The sequence below is a fragment of the Erpetoichthys calabaricus genome, chromosome 4 (assembly GCF_900747795.2).
Source record: "Erpetoichthys calabaricus chromosome 4, fErpCal1.3, whole genome shotgun sequence".
NCBI classification, from domain to species: Eukaryota; Metazoa; Chordata; class Cladistia; order Polypteriformes; family Polypteridae; genus Erpetoichthys; species Erpetoichthys calabaricus.
Genome location: NC_041397.2, coordinates 256846548 through 256862801, shown reverse-complemented (window position 1 = coordinate 256862801; position 16254 = coordinate 256846548).

The following is a 16254-nucleotide window of genomic DNA, read 5'->3' as shown; positions in this document are numbered from 1 at the left end:
CGATACCAGAAGAGACCAGAAGAGACACGTTAAAGCATATTTATGTCAATTTACCTCAATATAAAAGTGAGGTCAGCGAGCCCAGAAATGTTGGAGGTGCTCGCTTTTGCGCTTGTACTGCACATCCGTTTCTCTTTGTACAGTATGAACCAACAGTAATCACCCATCATTCTCGGAGTTAATTTTTCCCGATATCAGTTTTCCATCACCTTTATATTTTGATGAAATCTTTCCCCATGCTCATCTCTGACATCGCTTAGATTTGTTGGAAAAAAGTCGAGATGAGAATGTAAAAAATGCGTCTTCAGTGACATTCTGGCTCCCGTAAGCTAATATACTTTCAACATATTCTCCACAAGCTCAGTATTATTCTCTGCTCTGTGACTGTCAAGAAAATTCTGGACAATCTGCACGAATGAGGGTGCTGATTTAGTTTCCTTTTGAACTCATCGTCAAGCATCAGTTCACGGATTTCAGGGCCAACAAAAACACCTTCCATAATTTTGGCTTCACTTTTCTTGAGACAAAACTTATTTCTTAAATGCTGAAATGCATCGCCTTTACTGTCCAGTCACCCTAGTTGTCCAAGACCTGGAACATCATAACTAAAAAACGGGACATGCTGGATGAAAACGGTTTTCAGATTTGGAGTCAGCAAGTGAAATTTGTTGAAGTACAGGTGAAAGAATCCCAGTAGCAAAATGCTTGTTGACCAGTGGGTCTATTTTGTACCTAATTACTTGCATTATATGAAGCATTATGTGGCACAGCAATGCACTACCTGTCACAGAAATCCCCCTAAATGCAAACCAGTGAAAAAAACAATTCCATTCTGATTCACAACTCATAGCATCCACTTTTTGACTTTCTTTTTCTGTTTTATTGTCTTGGTTTTGGTGATAACATGCCTTCTACTTAATGATTTCCTTGTTTAGACTTTGCTTACAGTTTACTTCTGCAGTTTTTGGCAACAGTTTTTCTGAGGCTTGGTACTGACTCTTGCTAACAGTTTTTCTAACAAATGTGCACCTCCTGGTCTGGTTTACAGCGTTCTCGTGACTGCCCAGATTCCCTTCAGCTAGCAGGCAATTCAGGGAAGCTGACTAGAACTAAGAAAAGCAGGTGGACTAAGCTGTGGTCCAGAAGATCCTATTTGAATACTTGTCACTGGCATAACAACAAAGATTTAGTGGCTCCATTTGCTGAGAATAGATTTAAATCACAAGAAAGTCAGCTAATATTATGTCTTATAAAGAGGACAAATTCAACTCCAGTTTTTGTAAGCTTTTTGTTATGATTTTGTATTTTTGGAAAAATTTTAATTGATGTAAATTCAGGTTTTCTTTCATTTTCTACTTTTATTTTGATTTGGTATTACTTTACTTTTTTGTGGGCACTGCCATTTTGGGTGGTTACTACTTTGATATGGGTAAAGGTTGTTAAGCCACGTCACATGATGTAATTAGCATGACGCTACTTAAGCCAGTGTTGAGTCTCCCTCTTTGTCCAAGTTTGTAGATAACCTCTCTAAATAAACCTCTCGCTTTCTAGTTAATTTTGAAGCTCAGTTAGTCTAGAATCTTACATTGTATATGTTGCAATGAATCTTAGCTTACATAGTGGGTTTTGGCAATTTGGACCTTTATAAAGTATTTATGACAGTCACATTGGCAAGTCTTTCGGTATATGTTAGTTTTTCATCTTTTTGTCCAATTCTAAACTCACACTTATGGCTTGCCAGTTTCTTCATCTGTGGCAAAATAACATTTTGGATTTGTACCAGTATTTTGATAACTTTGGCAAGGAGATCATTTATTGGGCAAGCAGAATGGATAAGTTCAAATTCTAGGATATCTGAAGGTACTTTTGCAAAAGCTAAATATTAGAGAATGCTGTGACGTTCAGTGCCAGGGGAATGTACCTGTTGAATTGTGTGTCTGTTTATAAAACCACAGATCTATCTGTGACCACAACCTTATGCTCCTTAAGTGTTACCTGATGAATGTGAAATTAGAAACATTGTGGGATAGAGCAGAGGTTTTCCTATTCAGTCCTAAACATCCTCCAACAGCAACATGTATTTGTACTAAGCAGTTTCACAATCATCCATTAGTTTGCTGTTTAATTAGCTGGCCTTTTTCTTTCTTTATTTTGCATTCACAAAAGTACTGCAGTGTGAGATCTACATTTATAAGAAATTAAGAAACATTTATAAAGTATTTTTGCCATAGCTTTAAATGATTTTAAATAATTCCTTACTTTTAATTAAATTTTAACAGGGAGGTTTCTCTTTTTATTTAAACCTAATATTGACAGCTAAAGCCAGCAGCACATTACATGATTTCAAGTTGGAGAGCATAACTTAAAGACTGATTTTGGTGGATGTGGTTGTCTTGAAGATGTTAAATTGCACAAATTGTAGGAGATGCTGAATTATATTACTGTGTTATAAATGTTCAGCACACTTTTCATTTTCCAGAGCATAATGAGCTCTCTGCATTCTGACAGTCAATTAAGGTGTTGTCTGATTGCACCAGTGCCTGCCCAAATGATTTCCAAGTATGAGGAGTTTAGCCACAATCGCAGCCCTTTTTTCTTTTTCTATTCTGTGATGGTATGACAAACATGAGACATCAGACAGACAAGGCTCGTTTCTGTTGCAAATTGTATATGTTGTGCTTCCAGCTGAGCGCTTATTTCTTGTCAGTTATCACACACATAAAACCTGCCTGAAGGACAAAGGTTTGACTTTGTGGGGGTCAAATTGCAGACCAGTCTCATTGTGTTGTTGTTCTGCCAAGGATTTTTACCTGGTTTAAATGAATATTTAGTTTATATTATATTTTGTTTTTTAATTATTATTTGCCATGTGTGTCTGCTTTTATGTCCTTTTTCTTATTGGTGTTAAATATTGTTCAATCATATATTGTGAATTTCACTTTAAAGTGTGTCTGTGCTCCCTGTATTCTATGATTCCTTTATTATTTTTCTCGGACTGTCATTGAATTTTAAAGAGTGCTGAATTGTAAGTATTATTTGATTATATGGTTTATTGTGGATTTTTGCCTCTGCTCTTGGATTTTACTCTTAGATCTTGTTTTCTGAATTGTTTGCAACTTTTTTTTAACAATTTTTCTTTTTATTTCAAATACACTGCAACATTTGTAAAGATTCTTATTTGGATTTATCTTTCAAACTATGTTCTTTATGGTTTTTCTCCCTTATGGGGCATTTTTATATGTTTAAAATATATATTTTGAACTTCTGAAGCCAAATCACCTTTTTGGGGCCTGCTTAGGCCAAAGATTGACCGTTGGGTTTGTATGGGTTTTGATTTTCTCAAATCATAACATGCTTGGGATGTCAAACTAACTGATTAGTTGTCACAGAGCACATTCCCACCCCCAGTGGTATAACTATAGGGTCTGTATCATAGATGTGGGCACATGTTTTGCATCTTTTCTGTAGGCATGGAGATGTGCCATTTTCTGTTGGTTCACTTAGGGAGCTTCGGACAATTAGTTGTTGAAGGTTTGGTGGTTGTCTGTATGCCAGAATGGGAAGTTAAACTCATGCTAAAATGTAATACTTTACAACATGGATTGAATAGAGACAAGAGTTTTATGGCCAGATATGAGGATTGTTTACATCTCTCAGAATGACAGACAACCTGTCTAGAGACCCACATTGTTTTGAAAAAACTCATTACAAACTTCAAAAGACTTTGTTGGACAGTTATCTTATCCAGAGATCTTGACAATACATTGTTCTTTTCTCTCTTGTTAAATTAACCCTAGCCTGAATGAATCTATTAATTTTTTACATTTAAAATTTCTCATTTAAAGATTTACCAATGTTGTTTGTTGTCCTAGAGTGTGTATATAAACATAGGGAACTCCAGTTTCTGTATTACATCTTGCCTGAAGAAGGGGCCTGAGTTGCCTCGAAAGTTTGCATATTGTAATCTTTTTAGTTAGCCAATAAAAGGCAGGGTTATTAGTAAATACAAATTTAAATAACTATAATATTAAAAACAAAAGAAAATATTGAAAAGCAAGGTAAAAGAATAAATTCTTACACATGATATAAATATATATTAGGTAAAAAACTAGCATAGCCAGTGTAATGATTGCTGCAGCACCCAAATGAAGAGTCTTTCAAAAGTGCAGGCCAGAATCTTAACTGGATGCCCCACAAATAGGTCTCACCTATGGAAACCCTGATCCTAGGAAATTGGGAGGCTTCAGACCTGTCTAGGCCTCAAAATGAAAAACAGGCTTTTAAAGTTCAAAATACAAAAGACAGTTTTAAACTATCTCAAAATATGTCTCATAAAAGGAAGTACAAAAGAAACTCCTAGGGCTTACTTTGTGAAATGAAAATGTATTAACAAAAATTGCAAAAATAACAAAATACTCAAAAATAACAAAAAAGGGAAAAAAAAGGATACTGTCTAAATTGCAATTCTCAGCAAACAAGTCCCAACACAAAAACCAGAAATCAGAATCTTTAAAACAGTAGCAGAAGTCACAAAAAACAGGAAATACAAAGAAGCAAATAATCAAAATGAGAGCTCACCAAACCACCAAGCACCTTCACAATGAAGGACTGCATTTCTCCTAAGGCTTTATAGGGCTAGAAGCAGCTCCTCAGTGATGAAGGACATGTGGCCTCACCTCTTGTGGAACCACCTACAAAATACAAGAAACATCAGGGAACATATTCACATACATGGAAACGGCAAAAAAAGCTAAATGGAATAAAATTAACAGCTATTACAGTAATCCCTCGCTATATCGCGCTTCGCCTTTCACGGCTTCACTCTACCGCGGATTTTATATGTAAGCATATTTAAATATATATCGCGGATTTTTTGCTGGTTCGCGGATTTCTGTGGACAATGGGTCTTTTAATTTCTGGTACATGCTTCCTCAGTTGGTTTGCCCAGTTGATTTCATACAAGGGACGCTATTGGCAGATGGCTGAGAAGCTACCCAACTCACTTTTCTCTCTCTCTATCTTGCGCTGACATTCTCTGATCCTGACGTAGGGGGATTGAGCAGGGGGGCTGTTCGCACACCTAGACGATAGGGATGCTCGTCTAAAAATGCTGAAAGATTATCTTCATGTTGCTCCCTTCTGTGCAGCTGCTTCGTGAAGCGACATGCTGCACGGTGCTTCGCATACTAAAAAGCTCGAAGGGCACGTATTGATTTTTGATTGTTTTTCTCTGTCTCTCTCTCTCTCTCTCTCCCTGCTCCTGACGGAGGGGGTGTGTGCTGCCGCCTTCAACAGCTTTGTACTGGCGGTGCTTCGCATACTTAAAAGCCAAACAGCCCTATTGATTTGTTTGCTTTTCTCTCTCTTTCTGACATCCTGTGCTCCTGACGCGCACTCCTTTGAAGAGGAAGATATGTTTGCATTCTTTTAATTGTGAGACGGAACTGTCACCTCTGTCTTGTCATGAAGCACAGTTTAAACTTTTGAAAAAGAGACAAATGTTTGTTTGCAGTGTTTGAATAAAGTTCCTGTCTCTCTACAACCTCCTGTGTTTCTGTGCAAATCTGTGACCCAAGCATGACAATATAAAAATAACCATATACACATATGGTTTCTACTTCGCGGATTTTCACCTTTTGCAGGGAGGTCTGGAACGCAACCCCCGCAATGGAGGAGGGATTACTGTACATAATTGGCCAAGTAATGAACAAACAGAACAATATTATATAAAAAAACAGAAAGGAATAAGGAAAATTACACAAATGAGAAGAAAAGCAGGAGCCAGTGAGGAAACCCTGTCTTGACTATAAAAATTAGTTGATAATTTCTAGTCTGACACAAGAAAACATAAAAACTGAGAAATAACAGCTTGCTTAATTAAGGCAAGTCGAATTAACAGAAGAAATTGAATAGGGGCCTTGGGACTGAACTGAGAACCACTGGGATAATCTAAAGAGGGCAATTAATATCACCAAAACATGTGTTAAGTTCAGATGAAATAAGCCAATTTGATTTTACATCTGGTAAAAAGTAGAATTTAAACTATGAACCCAAGCACAGAAGTTAGGCACCCTTTCTCTGGTCTCTGTGAAATTATAGGCATGTCCAGACACTCACATATTGGCATTGTACAACTTAAGAGTGTATAACATCTCATTAGATATGTTTTTTTAACTTGTTCTTTATAGTTTTTTGCTCTCTTTATTCTTCGTCCTTATGTAGTGACTAAAGTATATTCAGAATATGAACTGCAGAGAGTTCTTGACTAATCCATTAGGATGTGTAGCTCCTTATGTTGTTCACTGGAAGGAACATAGTCTAGAGGAATTACAGTCTTTGCCTTGCATTGGCCAGTTTTCTATTACAGTTTTATAGGCAGTTTCTTGACAAATCTGATTGACATGGAGAAGACTTAGAGGTTCAGTAAGGATCTAGTACATCAACGAGCAGTATGCACAATGGCTTGTAATGTGTTACATTTATTAGTTTGCATTTTTTTGCTTAAAAAATTATTGAACAGTGAGCATTATCATAGTTTGTTAAATAAAGGACAAAAGACAAAAAGCAAGGAAGAAGAGGAGAATAAATCTAAAGATAAAGGTACTGCGTATAATCGCAGAACATCATCTTAAATATATTTATGGTAAGTTTTTGGCTTAGTATTGGCTAGTTATCATTATCTAATGTTAGATAAGATATTATTACATATAATACAGCTGAACTTTATTTCTTTTAAAACATTATCAGACGGCCGCTGCAAAAGGTCTAAGCTATAAAGTTATTGATTTTGTTTGTTTCCATTTTGATTACCTTGATCCGCCACATGAAATCAGTTTGATGTCTATAGGCACAGAGCTAATTTACCTGATTTACCTCTGATTCCAGATTAGGGTGATATGTTTCATTATTCACGTGAAAGATTGGCTGGCATGATGACGTTATGCAATTACCTAATTGCTGGCTGAAGCAACTATGTCAACTGAAAAGAGATTGTCTTTTTATATAAATTCTGATGCATTTCTTCTTAAATTCTTGCTTACTTGAGAGCTACCACTTCAGTACTTTTTCTTTCTGATCACATTCTCTTTTTAGTCTTCTATGACAGTAATATAAATATCATCCTTTACTCTAATATGTTGGATTTTTCCTCCTAACAATGAAATAAATGAAGTTACTACAGTGCACCAATTATGACTCTAAAAATCCTGTTCAATCTGTAGAAAGTCTCATCGACTTAAAAGCCATTTGTTAAAGAAGGCATTCAGCTTACACCGATATTCTGACTCTCTTTGCTACCTTTACTTTCTCTGATCAGGTCTTTGTCATCCTATATTATACCTAAAACTGTGATTTTATCTTTTTTAAGAATATTTTACAGATTTATCATTGTGAAGTGATTGTTTATAGGATCATGTACCAAAATTTCAATTTTTATTGCTCTAAGATGAATAATCTATTAAAAACTATAGAGATAGAAGACACACACTTTATAAATAAAATGTATTTTTATTAATATAATGTTAGCAAGTAGACATCAGAAAATATTTTAACTTAGCCACTAGAAGGCAATTGAGCCTCCCTCCTATGGTCACGTTTAGCTAATAACAAAGAAGTTGCAGCCAAACAGCAGTCTAAACATTGGCAGCAAATTATTGGAAAATGTGGACATTTTTCTTCAGTATAAGCAGTTCAAGAAGAGATCCATGCCTTTTTTAAATGAGATAATCATTCTTTTCTTTTTGTGACCAGATTAGTCACACTAGGCCTTGAATTAGTGCTCAGATTTTGCATCTGATCATTGGTTTCTGCATGTGGGTAATAAATAAAAAATATTGAAAGAGAAGTTCATGGCCCTGTTTCTGGCCGAGTTCCTTTCCAGCAGCGTGACTTGGAGAAGTCAGTTAACCTGTTTAATGTCAAAACAAAAACCTCTTGTGTGTGTCTTTAGATGTTATTTTGTGTAAGATTCTTGCTAGAAATGGCATACAAATGCTGTTTATCTTTGATAACGTCAGTAGAATGTTTTTGCAATGTTAATAACATTACATATTTTATTTATGCTTTATGACCATGTTTCCACCAACCAGCACCCAAATTCTATAAATACATCTTTCTACTATATAATAAAATGCTACTGTCTGTTGTGCGGCTTTGATGTCTCAGTGGTAGGGCTGATATGTAAGGAATGCAAAGATCCATTCCTGATTGTGGTATTTTTTTATTTTTTACCAAAAATGATTTAAAGTGGCGGCACGGTGGTGCAGTGGGTAGCGCTGCTGCCTCGCAGTTGGGAGACCTGGGGACCCGGGTTCGCTTCCCGGGTCCTCCCTGCGTGGAGTTTGCATGTTCTCCCCGTGTCTGCGTGGGTTTCCTCCGGGCGCTCCGGTTTCCTCCCACAGTCCAAAGACATGCAGGTTAGGTGGATTGGCGATTCTAAATTGTCCCTAGTGTGTGCTTGGTGTGTGGGTGTGTTTGTGTGTGTCCTGCGGTGGGTTGGCACCCTGCCCTGGATTGGTTCCCTGCCTTGTGCCCTGTGTTGGCTGGGATTGGCTCCAGCAGACCCCCGTGACCCTGTGTTCGGATTCAGCGGGTTGGAAAATGGATGGATGGATGATTTAAAGTGGAGAATTTTAACATCTGAAAAGGAAATAACAAACTGAGAGATGTTCAATAAATACTAACTGGATTCGCCTTCAAAGGACGGAATTATTCTCAAGAATATGAATGATGTGTTTACAGTGGGTAATGGGGGCCCATCTATCCTTGGTGGCAGTCAAAAAACAGTCAGGAGGCAAGCAGGGTGCCTTGAAATGACAGAGTCTGAGAAGCAGGTTTTACAGGAATGTAATCGAGAACGGGAGTGCAGGCAAGAGAGACTGAGACACCCGAGGATACAGAGGAAAGGCGTAGAAGGAACACTGAGTGCACACATAGGGCATAGAGATTGAGGCATGCTTGAGACACACAAGGATGCAGAGAGGAGGTACAGAAGGAGTGCTGTTTTTCTTAATTTACTCTATTATCTTTATTGTTGAATAAGTATAGTTAGTATGTGCAAGACATCACGCCTTTTAGGTGTTACCAGAATCCCAGACCTCTCAGGTCAATAATGATTTCCTTGTTTTTTCTTAGATTTTTTCTTCTTCAGTGTTTCTTGTCAGGGATAGAGCATCTCTGTTGTGCACCCAGTATGGTTCAGGATGTACATCTTCTCGCTTGTGGTGCCAGGAAGTATAATGCTGAACCTTTGAGCTGAGCTCCTTTTATATACAATGACGGAGTTACCTGACCAGAGGTGACAGTCTGGTCTATTCTTGTAGTGACCTTGTTGGGCCAAACAACTTCCTGAATAGTTCCTTTGACTACACTGGGCATAGGAATGGAATACTGTACTACTGTATGTGTTTGGGTTCGACTGAATTGTTATCTTGATCAGTAATCAAAACTCCAATTGTACTTACCACAATGCAATATCTGGAATTCTGTGATTGCCTTCTTTCAAAAAGTGATATCATGGCTTTTATAAATTGTGTGGTAATGTTTTGTAACAAGCTATCTGACTTCCAAATTCTGCTTTGTTTATAAATCGCCAAGAAATACGGGAATATTACACTAACAGGCAGCTCTAACTTAGCCCCATATGAGTAAGTATGAGAGTGTACATGTAATCAACTTGAACACCATTCATTGTGCTTTCCTAGTTTGAGTTGGATGTTGTCAGAATGGGCTTAGACTCCAATACTGACTGAAGTTGCCCAGCAGACAAAGCAAGGCATGATAGATTGACACAAGGCAGAGATAGGGCCAAAAAGGTAACATTGAGGCAAATATGTACTGGCAGTTGTGAACACTCAACACACTAGTACAGAAAGAAGGCCATTACAAAAGGGCAGTAGCTGCCGTAGATGTGCTAAGATTCCTAGAAGAGCAACAGTCCATGGTGAATTATTTTCATCTAGTTCATTAGGAGGCATCAAACAATCTTCAAGTTATATTTTTAAGGAGATAGTTAAGAAGCCACCTAGGCTATAGAATTTTCAGTACTACAACGGTGTCAAAGGCTACTAGGGGTTAATTCTGGCGCCTAGCTTGGTGATCCAGGAGGGATTTTAAAACTGTCTACCTGCACTGGAGATGTGGTAAGTGCATGAGTCACCTCCCTCCACCAGCAGCAAAAGAATTAAGATACATTTATGAAGGCTCATAGAGGACGGTGTTTAGTTTTTTTTCATCCTTGTATTTTTACTCAGTCTCTCTTATTATCAGCACTGACTGTGAAGGGCAGTGTAGAACTAGTTGGTCCTCCACTGTTGATATAGCAATGAAAACTGATTAACATCGTGTAGCAAAGATGCTTGTATTTGTCAAGTGTTGCTACAATAAAGTGTCAAAAACAAAGTAGACATTACCATTCATCAGAACTCAAAATGGCAGATCTAAGCTCAATGTCTATGAATTGTGTGTGTTCAGTTTCCTCATATTCTTTTTTGTGTTTATTTCATTTTGGCGTTTTAGCTTTCCTTGTAAACATGGTTCAAATGAGCTTCTGACATGTAGCTACTTTATACATGCGTGTGCAGCAATAAGTGACATGAACAAGGGATCTGGCGAGTGTTATGTGAGTTTGTTTGTAATTTTTTTATATAATTATATATTTTTCTCCAAAATATTTTAGGCAGTTTCTCGCATTTTTGAATACAAGCTATATTACCAGGCATTTCCCAGGACATTTCTTAAACCAATGGGCCTCAGTTATAGTGCTATCAGTAAAGGGTTAGTATTATTAGTATCACTGGAGCTCAATACTCTTGAACATGCTACATACAATTGGTCATGAGTAGAACATTCCTGCTGTAGACCAATTCTTGCTTTTCCTTAGCCTTTATTGATGGTCATTGCAAAATACAATTATACAGTAAACAGTATTGTTTTGAATTCAGATAGATAATTAGTGGGAATAATGGAAATTCTGGGTATAATTTCACTCTGTAGCACATCTTGTAAAAACAGTAGCTTCAATTAGAGTAAAGTTTTCATCTGTAATCTTGTATCTTTACAAAGTTTTAGAAATTTTAGATCAAAAGCTATATACACTGAGTTGTGGTTTACTTTAACTTATTACATACAGCATTTACATTTGTAGTCTGAACATTTACTTGGACCATACAATAAACTGAACGTTTTAAGCAATGTACCGAATAGACCAGGTGAACTATTGTGAACTATGAACAATGTCCACCTCCTCTATGTTCTGCCCATTGGAGACCTCTTTACTGAGCCTTGCAAGCATTTAAACTGGCCAAGGCACGCTGACGCTTGCAACGTGTGCTGTACCCAGGGCTTGAAGTGCACTGGTATGCTGTACTGGCACTTCTCTGTTTCTGCTTTTGGAGTGTAGCAGCATATAACAGTCTGACCTTGAAGTGGACACCCCTATCCTCTGTAATATTGCACTTATGTTGCTAAGGGTGCCACTCAATTCCCAATAAATAAAACAATCTTTGAAGTTTATAGATGCTGTATGTAAATACACTTGACAATCCAATCCAGTTTGAACTTATATGTATTTTAAACTGCATCATGTGGAGTAAGAAGAATCCAACGGTCTACAGCATTATTACCAAGAAATATCAACAAAGAAAAAAACATGGGTCTGCTTATTTTCTTTTTTTTTTTTCTATGATATCACCAATTTTCAAACAAATCAGTAAAAGCATTTTTGAGTTTTTGGGGTATTTAGTTTTACTGTTAGGGTGGGGGGTTACCCCTAAATATTGATAAATTGAAATGTCCTTTCTTAGTAGATGCCTACAGGCCTACATGTACCATCCCGCCAGATGTCAGCTTCTTAACTAGATGGGGGAAAGTGTTTTGTTGATAAGTGACTGATTGAGTGAGTCAATCAGTCAACTTTGCATTATTTAAATGTAGATCTAGATTCATAATATATATTTTATTCTGCTATGAATTACTGCTATGTCATTATAGAAATTATTTATTTTGTGAATCATTAGCTGTTATTTTGTGTTCCTGTTAGTATGGCGCATTGCTTGGTTTTTAGGTGCATGTCCAAGAGTCGCATCAGATGGCAACATTAACATGATGGTTTATAAATTGGTGGGTGGCAAGCAATCATCCTCCAAGTATTGCAATTTATTTAGCAATTTTTTAACTATTTCAGGTTGTAATAAAGGCTGCGATTTAATATCAGAACTTTATAACAATGATTTTGATTTGCACTCTAATTTAGGCAAAAGATAGGACCAACTTCTCTGGTTTGCAACTTTAGAACATTCTTGGCTTTGTTCCTTTCATTAAACCTTTGAGATCTACCTCTAATCCATCATGGCAGTACAGGTGACATCAACAATTAGTGACCATCAAAAACAAAATATAAACACTAAAATATTAAAATTTATATTTTAGATACAGTAAGTAACACACATAGAATAATAAGTAAAACAATTATGGTCAGATAAGTGGTTTGCCATTTGTAAATCAAGCCAGTGGTATGAACTACACTTTTATTTTATTTCTTATGTGTAATCATTCACCTTTTAGTGATGTTTTGGACGTGTTTTAATCACCTTGATCACAAATTTGTTAGTTTGATGACCGGTGGCTTGATTTTGATTGGAAAAAATTATTTGGGCTGTTTTCATTGCCATCTTTGTTTATTACACTCGCTGCTGTTTTGTGTTTTTGTTGCTAGCAATGCACCCCATGTTGTTGGGGTTATGTCCTTGGAGGTCTTGACCTTTGGTAATGATGCAGCAGGTTTAAAAGATCAACAAAAAAGGTAATTTCCTATCTGAATTTGTGGATTCAGAAAACAATGCTTTTGTGCCTTATAATGTGGTTTTTGACTTTTGCTTCATTGGCACGATGAGATCAATTATGGCCAATGTTCCCTCTAAGCTGAGCGCGTGAGTGATCGCTCACACGAATTCAGAACGTCGCTCATACTTCCCACACGATCGCTCATTCCGACGGCGTCGCTCGTACTTATCGCACGATCGCTCACTTCGACCGTCAGAATTGGTGCTCATAAATTTTTGGCTTAAACAAAATGTCGCTCATAAACAATGTTTTTTGCTCACTATGTGCTACTCCTTAGAGGGAAGATTGATTATGGCATCAGGTATTTCTGGAATATCCAAGTTTAAGAATAATTACACAGTGTGTTAGTGTGTGCATATCTTGTGTAAAGAATTTTGTGCATTGAACTTTGACTAATCTTACTGTTTTGGATTAGAAAAAAGGTAGAACTGATTTTTGGTTTAGGAACACACCTTGTGGCTTTGACCACATCTCATCTTCTGGCCCCTTCATTAGAACAATCTCTATTCCCACCATGGTGTGGATGAAGTACTAGTCAGGCACGCACCAAGTTTTTTTGAAGCTTGTCCAAACTTGATTTTCCTGTAGATTTTCAGTCACAGCTACTGTTGATGTCTTTCTGGTGCCATTTATAAAACATAAACCTTTTTATAATAGCGATTTGGAGATACATTATATGGGCTTCAGAGACTCAAAACAATAATCAGCCACCCTTACCTTTCTGAACTGAATTAGACTCTGATACATACGGTACTTATAGTCATGGAGTTTCCTGTACACAGACATGCACAGAAATCTTTAGGAACACTTGTACACCTGCTTATCCAGGCAATTATCTAATCAGACAATCATGTGGCAGCGACACATTACAAAAAACCATGCAGACACAGGTCAGGAGATTGAACTAGTGTTCACATGGAACACCAGAATGGGGAAAAAATGTGATCTCAGTCCTTTTAACCATGTCATGATTGTTAGTACTAGATGGGCTGGTCTGAGTATTTCTGTAAATGGTGATTTCCTAGAATATTCAGAATGCTGCACAAAAGCATAAAACATTCTGTGAGCAGCAGCTCTACAGACAGAAATGCTTTGTTGATTAGAGAGGTCAGAGGAAAATGGCCAGTCTGGTTTGAACTGACAGAAGGCTACTCTGATGACCACTCTGCTCTGCACAACTGTAATGAGCAGAAAAGCATTCCACAATGTATGACACATTGAACCTTGGGGCAGATGGGCTACAACAGCAGAAGACCACGTTGGGTTCCACTTCTGTCAGCCAAGAACAGAAAGCTGAGGTTGCAGTGGGAACAGTGTCATCAAAACTGGACAGTTAAAGACTAGAAAAATGTAGCTTGGTCTGATGAATCTCAATTTCTGCTGAGGCACACAGATGGTAAGGTCAGAATTTAGCACCAACAGCATGAATCCATGTACCCAACCTGTCTTGTGTCAACAGTCCAGGCTGGTGCTGGTTCTGTAATGGTGGGAGGAATGTTTTCATAGCACACATTGGGCCTGTTAATATTCATCAATATTTGCTTTAACGCCACAGCCTTATTTGAGCATTGTTACTAACCATGTGCATCGCTTCATAATGCTATGAAGAACTGAGGCTGTTTTGAGGGCAAAAGGCCTTACCCTGTTTTAGTATAGTGCTTGTAATAATTTGCTCTGTGAGTGTATGTAAGTAGTCTTCTTTCCTCATCAATGCTATTTACTTTCACAAAGGAAATGTCAGCCTGTAGTGTATGTACTCTGGCATGTGTCAGTGTTGATAGACTTAATTTTAAGTTTAATACTTGCAGAATCGAAGCCAACTCACCACCAGGTGGTGATCAGTTGACAGCTCCGCCCCTCTCTTCACCCGAGTGTCCAAGACATGTGGCCGCAAGTCCAACGACATGACCACTAAGTCGATCATCGAACTGAGGCCTAGGGTGTCCTGGTGCCAAGTGCACATATGAACACCCCTATGCTTGAACATAGTGTTCGTTATGGACAATCCATGACGAGCACAGAAGTCCAATAACAAAACACCACTCGGGTTCGGATTGGGGGGGCCATTCCTCCCAATCACGCCCTTCCAGGTCTCACTGTCATTGCCCACGTGAGCATTGAAGTCTCCCAGCAGAACGAGGGAGTCCCCAGAAGGTATGTCCTCTAGCACCCCCTCCAGGGACTCCAAAAAGGGTGGGTACTCCGAACTGCTGTTCGGTGCATACGCACAAACAACAGTTAGGACCCGTCCCCCCACCCAAAGGCGGAGGGAGGCTACCCTCTCGTCTACTGGGGTAAACCCCAATGTACAGGCTCCAAGTCGGGGGGCAATAAGTATACCCACACCCGCTCGGCGCCTCTCACCGGGGGCAACTCCAGAGTGGTACAGAGTCCAGCCCCTCTCAAGGAGATTGGTTCCAGAGTCCAAGCTGTGCGTCGAGGTGAGTCCGACTATATCTAGCCGGAACCTCTCAACTTCGCGCACTAGCTCAGGCTCCTTCCCCTTCAGAGAGGTGACATTCCACGTCCCAAGAGCCAGCTTCTGTAGCCGAGGATCGGACCGCCAAGGTCCCCGCCTTCGGCCACCACCCAACTCACACTGCACCCGACCTCCTTGGCCCCTCTCATAGGTGGTTGGCGTCGATGGTGGGGGAGGATGCTGGTCAGGCGTGGTAGGCTCAAACGTTTAGTGAGGGTTCTGCTGGGAACGTCTGGCTGAGCCCCCTGTCAGAAGTAGCTTCAACTCCCACCTCCGGCAGAACTTCGACCATATCCCGAGGGAGGTGTGGGACATTGAGTCCGAATGGGCCATGTTCCGTGCCTCTATTGTTGAGGCAGCTGACCGGAGCTGTGGCCGTAAGGTGGTCGGTGCCTGTCGTGGCGGCAATCCCCGAACCCGTTGGTGGACACCGGCGGTGAAGGATGCCGTCAAGCTGAAGAAGGAGTCCTACAGGACCCTTTTGTCCTGTGGGACCCTGGAGGCAGCTGATAGGTACCGGCAGGCCAAGCGGAATGCGGCTTTGGTGGTTGCTGAGGCAAAAATTCGGGCGTGGGAGGAGTTTGGGGAGGCCATGGAGAACGACTTTCGGACGGCTTCGAGGAGATTCTGGTCCACCATCCGGCGTCTCAGGAAGGGGAAGCAGTGCAGTGTCAACAATGTATATGGTGGGGATGGTGCGCTGCTGACCTCGACTCGGGACGTTGTGGGTCGGTGGGGGGAGTACTTCGAAGACCTCCTCAATCCCATTAACATGCCTTCCAATGAGGAAGCAGAGCCTGGGGACTCAGAGGTGGGCTCCCCCATCTCTGGGACTGAGGTCACCGAGGTGGTCAAAAAACTCCTTGGTGGCAGGGCCCCGGGGGTGGATGAGATACGCCCGGAGTTCCTCAAGGCTCTGGATGTTGTAGGGCTGT